General features: G+C 37.0%; 1 pseudogene; it reads right to left on the bottom strand.

The window, feature by feature from the left end:
• Positions 1 to 1,903: 1,903 nt before the first annotated feature.
• On the bottom strand, positions 1,904 to 4,923 carry LOC149211740 (F-box/kelch-repeat protein At1g22040-like; annotated as a pseudogene).
• Positions 4,924 to 7,677: the final 2,754 nt, after the last annotated feature.

Here is a 7,677-nt window from a genome sequence, read left to right as displayed (position 1 = left end):
ACATATCGGCGAAACTGATGTGATGGATTGGTAGCATTAACCCCAAATGTGGATGGTATGGCGTGACCATGGTGATGTGACCGGTGAATGAAACAACCCAACCCGACTCGAACACGGAGTGGAAGTGTCATGTTCAAGAGCGACTTACTACCAACAAAGTTTCTTTGAGTTTTCTTCCCATTTTTCCCCAGTCATTGCTGACCAGTACCTCTTTAATTTTGTCAAGCTTGAGGAGGATAACATATGCTTGTTCTATAATTTGCCCTTCGGGCAAACCCATCGCTATGTTTTAACGAGCCTAGCGATAGTGAAACTCGTTCTCGTCTATAGACAAGTTTGTCGCTATTGATTTTTAACGAGTTTAACGACAAAGATAACTCGGTCCTTTTCAATTTTAGAGAGTTTGAAAAGGAACGTAAAGGAAACTCCAAAATTCCTTTTTCGTCATCTAATCCCTTAAGTCCGAAAAAGTATAAAATAATACAGAAGGGATGAATTTTCGATACTTTTAACGAGTCGAACAAAACAAGCGCTCGATCTTTTTGTGTAATAACCCTCAGGTCCAAAAAGATTAAAATCTAGATGAGAGATAGCACTTCCTGTCCCTTTAACGAGCTGGAGAGGCCAAGGACTCGACAATCTTTTCATATTTTACGAGTCAGTTGAAAAGAGCTTAAAGGAGACTCGTCTTTTGAGGAACGAGTGATAAAACGGGTAGAAACTGATTCCAGGTAAGGTTTGGAATTTTCCAATCACGGCAGTGTCACAAGGATGGCTAGTGAAATCACTCTTTGCAGCTGTTCCTCAAAATGGGTAAACAATCAAGTGGAGGTGAATGATCGGCCAATGAAAAAGTGGAGGTGATGGTGCAAACATGACCAAGGCTTTAACGACTGAAGTACTACATTCACGATGGTTATTTACCGGGGAATAGTTCATTTTTTAACAAGCTTAAACACGGGTGGAAACATTTGCTCATGGCTTATGTTTATTTTTTAACGAGCTTGAACTATGTGCTAAAACTGCTCGAATAATCCAGTCGTATGATAAGAATGTCTCATATAAAACGGAAACTTTTAGAGTTTTGCCCCACATCCTTTCTTTATGCAAGTTAGGAAACGACCAATCCTACGATTTTAAAGGGTTAGAGGTCCTAAAAATTTAAAAAATGAATAGTCGCTCTTCGCTTGCACTCCAAAAGGTTTGCATGCCCCCAGGTATAAAACAGAGTTTCAAGGTTACCCCTACTTTAGTCCGTTAAAACATTTGTTTTACCGAGAGAGGCCTACCTCTTATAGGTTACCCAAAGATTGTTCTGTTCACAGCGCAAACAAAACATTTCTTCGGCGATGTCTACCGAGATAAACAAAGGTGAGTGGAGGAGGCTACTCCACTTACATAACTTTGACAAGAAAATCTTGTTCTAGAATAACCCCCTCTTCCAATCACGGACGGGAGTATAGACTAGTCATATTTTCTCGCGGAAACCTACCCTATACTCGAAGTTCTCCTGCCGGAGCAGACCAGGATGCATGCCCCCTGGGTTTCAGTCATGTCCCCCCGAATCACTCGCGCTCATCGGGTGGACGGACTGGGGATTGAGACATTTCTTGAGTGAAAATACCATTCAGGGTTGGTATATGGCTATTTGCTATGTGTGATCCGGGAAATGAAAGCTGGTCTACGAGCTTGACCACTCTTCTTTCGTGCGGAAAACACATCACTCTAAAGACTGATGAGACAATGGCTCTCATGCAATAAATATAGTCTCGTCCAAGGAGTAGATTGTAATCCAGGGGTCCTTGAACTACCATTACGTTCATGTGAACGGTTTTCCCTCTCAATGTTATGGGCACATTGGGAAGGATCCCTAACGGTCGACTGGTTCCCTTATCAAAGCCTGTCAGATTTCTGCCTACTGAAGTGGAGTCAATCCACCTCTGCCCCTATTCACTCCACCTACCACATAAAGCTTGTTGTTCAGGAAAGCTGTTTTACAATAAGCCCTTGCAGTGGTCATAGGTGCGACTTCTGTCCATGCATTTATTCGAGGATCATAACGCCAGACGGATTTGAGAGCAGATGCTTTAGCAAACCCTCCCAGAACATAGAGGCATCCATTAATGGCCCCTACGGCACAACCACAAAAAGTTGTTCTATCTAGAGAATCTTTCCATCCAAACCAGCCCCTCACAAAACCTGTTAGCCTGTAACCCGATGCTCCCATTGCATTCCATAAACTCCATCCCGTAGCTTGATTGAATTCCTCCTCATATATAAAAGCCGGCATAGGTGGAAAGCTGTGCAATTTAGATGATAACGGATCCAAAGCATTCCAATGAGATTTTCCTCTTCGTCTTTCATCAAAATGTATAGTCATTCTTCAGAGAAACCGATCACTTTTCTCCATAACGCTCCACCTTCACCTCAATCTCTGACATGTTTCTGCAGTTGCCGAAGATGAGAGAGAAACAATGGTTCCGTGATTATGGCAAGCGCTGGGTAGTTTGAAAAGTTAGTTATGGAAACCGGATATTTGATCCAACGGTAGAAATTATTCGAATCGTCTAACATCAAATCAGACGGATGATAACGATGACAGCAAAGACCACAGGAAAGTTCATCTCAAAGGTAACGCCTTACGGCGTAATTAATAGAAATTAATTAATATAGTAGTTTAATGAAGCCACAATTTTAAGTGGAAAATAGTGGAAATTTTAATAAAATTTTGATAAAAAGCTACAGGAAATTTTGGAGATATAGGTTATGGTTGTTAAGGTGGAAGATTTTGGGAGTTTTCAAAAAATGGATTGAACAAAATTATGTCCTTAATAAACAGAGTCTTTATCTTTTATTTTTTGAGATAATAAAATAAATTGATATTAAATAAAATAAAATATAATTATTATTAAGGAATTTAGACTTCTGTGATCCATAACATTGTCTGGATATCTTCGGCAAAATCACATAATCAATCTTTTGTCGACGCGTTTCGAACCAACCAGTGTGGTTCATCGTTAGGACAACGATGAACCACACTGGTTGGTTCGAAACGCGTCGACAAAAGATTGATTATGTGATTTTGCCGAAGATATCCAGACAATATAATTATTATTATTTATTAAATCTAGATTCATACAATTATAAATAAATAAAAATTAATAAGTATCGATATTGATATAAGTACATTTTAATTGTTTTAAGTTTTAATTTTTATTATTTGGGTTATTTTTATTTAGAAATTTGTTAGAATCACAAATCTGAGTTATGCATTGTATATGAATTTGAGTTATGTAGTTTGCCATAGTCAATTATGATTGACCATGATCGACCATACTATGGTCTACCATGATCAACTATGATCGTCACCATGATTAGAATGGTTGAATATAGTCAACCAAGGTCATTTGTGATCAATCATGGTCTACTACCATCAACCATGGTCAAACATGATCAGTCAACCATGATCAGTGATACCATTGTCTACGGTGTCAATCATGATCAACCATGGTCAATCATAATCAACCATGGTCAACTATGATCAACCATGGTCAATCATATTGAATATAGTGAATGATGGTCAACCATTTTCAATGAGAATATGTCAACATCAACCAATAGCAACCACTATTAAATATGGTCAACCATAGTAGACTATTATTGAATATGTTTGAATATGATTGCAATAATCAGTGTTAAAGATTACCAAAATCTCTATGCTGTAATATAGTGAATAATAGTCAACTCTTTCCAACCATAATTAACTTGACAAATATTTTTGTAACATTAACATTAAAATATAACACAACTATATTTAATTATATTATTAATATAAACCATATAATAAATATAAATATACTAATTTTATTTCTAACCATAAACATACACATCTATTCCAATTCCTTTATATAATTAAATGTCGAGTGGTTGCCTCCGACGATATTCTTCTAATATCTAATAATTTTATTTATGAAAATACGTACAACAATTCCAATTTTACATATATTCTTTACGAAAAAAAGGCTGGAGCAAAGCTTTTTTGCTCAGGATGAAAAAGGTAGATATTATATTATAGGAGAGATATAAGATTCAAACATGTTTACATCCGTAATTGACCCAAAACATTGGTCAAAAAAGATCAGCATGGAAGCATATTCGGATAAAGCTTATTGGTCGTTACAATCAGGCCTGGAATTTGACGTCCCACAGGACGTATTTTTGATTTCAGAATGTATTTGACGGCAGGGAAAAAATCTTCCACGTCAGGTTAGACGTGCATTATATTTTTCCAACCCATCATTTTGACGTCTAGTTTCATAAAGAAAGCGTAAAAATCTATAATATCTGTAATAGGAGTATGGGAGTCTGGGACCACGTCACCACCGGGAGTATGGAGTCTGGACCACGTCACCACCGGACCAGCATCGTTGCAGTAACCCTGGTAACAGTTTAAATAAAAGGCTTTAACTGCATCACCTCCCACTGCGTACTACAAGGTACTTACCATTGAATAATCCAGCTACCATCTGCCCGGCGCCGCTCATAGAGACTTGCAAATTGCACTCTGCTACTGCTAGTCACTAGTGCTGTTGCCACAGATTGCAGTGCGTACCGCTGCCGCAGACTGCAGTCCGTATTCTTCCAGGCTCTGCAGTGCGTATTCCTCCAGGCTCTGGTGAAGCTCAGGTTCTAATCTTGGAGGGTTCACTAGAGTTCAGACGTAGATCATGGATGTCAAACTATAAACAAAGAACCAGCAAATAGGGTAAGTACTGAAAGCGATTTTTTCATTTTTCAATATCACATGTAACGACAGCTACTGTAAGGTCTTCGCAACTCGGGTAGGCGAGCGATGGGTGCGCGGCACGACGGGCGCTCCTTGGTGCGACGAGCGGGCGGACATGCGACGGGTGGGCGCTCCATTTGCGAAAGGTGCGACGGACATATGCGACGATCCTCACCACGATATGCGACGAAAAGGGGAAACGCTTAAAATGGTTAAGTGTTGAACCTCCATTTATATGCGAAGTATTATGGAGCTAAGCCGACATGTTAAGGCATGGTTGTGGGCGTGTAGTGTTGAATTATGGGGTCGGCCTTAAGGCTGGACACCCTTCCATAAACCCACGCAGTAACATGTATAAACATGGAAGCTTGGGCTCATTCGAACTCACTCATTCGACATTCGCTCTAAGGACCTTCGCATAAGAGGAAGGAAGTGCGCAGAAAGGGGTAAAGTGAATGCGCATATCTCATGCGCATTGGACTTAGGAAGTGCGCAGTTTATCTTGGTTGAAGGTTGGCAAAGAGTGCCATTGTGAGTGGATTCTTGTACACGGTTTTATGCAGGATTTGGTAGGGAGGTTGAGTGGCTCGGGTGAGCACTCCCCCTTATGCAAGGGTGCATGAAATGTTGTAAAAGGCAGGTGGCCTGTCTTTTGTAAAAATTGGTTAAGTGTGAGACTTGGTTCAGCCAAGACACACTTGTTGTAAAATCTGATATTCTTGACATAATATTATTGTTGGGCAGACTGTTCGGGGAGTTGCCCCTCCCTTTATACTTGTATTGTTCTCGGTTTATTGTTGATGGTTAATGAATAAGAATGTTCTTTGTTGAAGTATAAAGGATAACACTTTATTCGGTTATAAGAACACAAGTTAAGTATGTTCATGTTGGAATAGGCGTAGCCCATAAATGTTAGTATTGTTAAAAAGAAAGCGTTCGGTGGTGCCGCACCTCGCTACAAGTGGTTGGAAGATCACCGCAGGTGTAGGGGCGTGACAGCTACGGTCTGAAAGTAATGTCCCTTGGTTTTTCAAATAGTGAAAAGGATATATCCAGGTTGATATTCTTTTAATAACAAGAATTTGAATTGATGTATTTGTAGTGCTTTTAGTTGTATTTAGAAAAGTTCATAGGATCCCTTGACAAAGTTCATATATCCACTTCACGCCTAATAGATTTTGAGGTTAAGATTTATTTCTACCAGTTCTAAATACTTCTGTAATGTTGGAGAGTCCGCGTTTCATCTTATTCTCTGATAGACTGTGTATCGATTTTCTCGCGTATCGGTAATATCGTCATTTTTTAACCAGAGAGCACTGTTCAGTTTCCCCACGGACCCCATGAGTAGTACGCTGTCAAATTGTTTTGTTCAGTTCTTCCTGAAAGCGCTCCAAGTTCCAACAGTGAGTACTGCGCTGTGAAATTGATTTTTCGTGCACTATATTGGTGTGTTAAACAGGCCTACGGCATTTTGATGAAAGGATCATTCAAACTTCTTATTTTGAATCAGATGGGTTTCGTCTAATTCTTAATAAGTTAGGTTTTAAACATCATCCGGGAAGTTTCAATGAACTTAATTAAAGTTTTCACTCTTGTTTTGTTTTGATTTGATTTCGGAATATTTTTGGAATTTGAATTTGATTTGATTTTAATTATTTTTGGAATTTTATTAATTGTTTGATTGGGCTGCTTTATATCACATTTTAAAAATATTTCAAAATAAAAATAACTCTTAATATTAAAACTCTAAAATTTTGATTGCTTTTGAAAATAAAGCTGAACATTCCAACAGAGTCCCGACTCCCACCATGAAAAGAAAAATTCAGCGTACTGAAACTTTAGTCCAAATTGAATTAATCAATTAGGACTTTGAGGTGAAACTTTTTCTAAGCGTATGAAATTTTAGTCGAAATTGAATTACTCAGTTAGGACTTTGTGGTAAGTTTCAACGGATTCACTCAATTTTTAAATTTTTGTGTGCTTGGTAGAGGACCAAACATCTCAAAGAGAGTTCTGCCACGAAAAATTCTCTAACTCTATGGAACTATAAATATAATTTAATTAAAATGGAGAGAAAAAAACTGTGATTTTTTATCGGTTATTTTTTTTAATTGGATGGTAAATCTTAAAATATTCTAGGTTTTTTTAATATTATTATAGATTTTAGAATATTTTGAAAATATAAATGTAAAGGATATTAATAAAATAGTGTTTTTGGGTAATATAATTTTAAGTAGAATTGTTACTTTTTATTGTTTAAAATGCATTTTTCTATGTATAAATGGATTCAGTGTTCTAAAAAACTAGTGAAACACTCTAACTCTGCTGCTTAAACAACTTGAACTTATAATTTTTAAAAATCTCTTCCAAATTATAGACAAAATTAAAAAAATATTTAAAAAATGCCACTTATAATTTTAAAAAATATCTTTAAGATTTGAACAAAATTAAAAAAATATTTAGAAAAAAACCATTTTATCTATTAATTAAACCACCCATTCCAATAAATATGATGTGATTTAATACTCATAAATATGCATTGAAACTGATATATAAATTTATATAGATTTTTTTTGGTGTATAAGAATGTTATTTGAAAAAAGAAACTATTGAATTAACTTATATGCATTAGTGTTTTTTGAAATATTCCAGAATTTATAATGGAATTAAAGTTATCACTTATATCCCAGAATTTATAATGGAATTAAACTAAAATGCGTTATCCCATGCAAGGAAGCAACTGACCTCGGTTGGCATGCATTCATCCATGAGATGTGGAAACCAGAAGCAATTAGAATTTTCCAAAACCATGATTATGCCACACTGAGGTAAGGCATACAGTTAAACCCTATTAGAGGGTTCTTGGAATGAGAGACGGTCTGCGATATAGA

Source organism: Pinus tabuliformis, chromosome 1_1 (assembly GCF_031772625.1).
Source record: "Pinus tabuliformis cultivar Carrire ecotype Pingquan chromosome 1_1, CPIR1, whole genome shotgun sequence".
Lineage (NCBI taxonomy): Eukaryota > Viridiplantae > Streptophyta > Pinopsida > Pinales > Pinaceae > Pinus > Pinus tabuliformis.
This window is presented reverse-complemented; position numbering and strand designations above follow the sequence as displayed.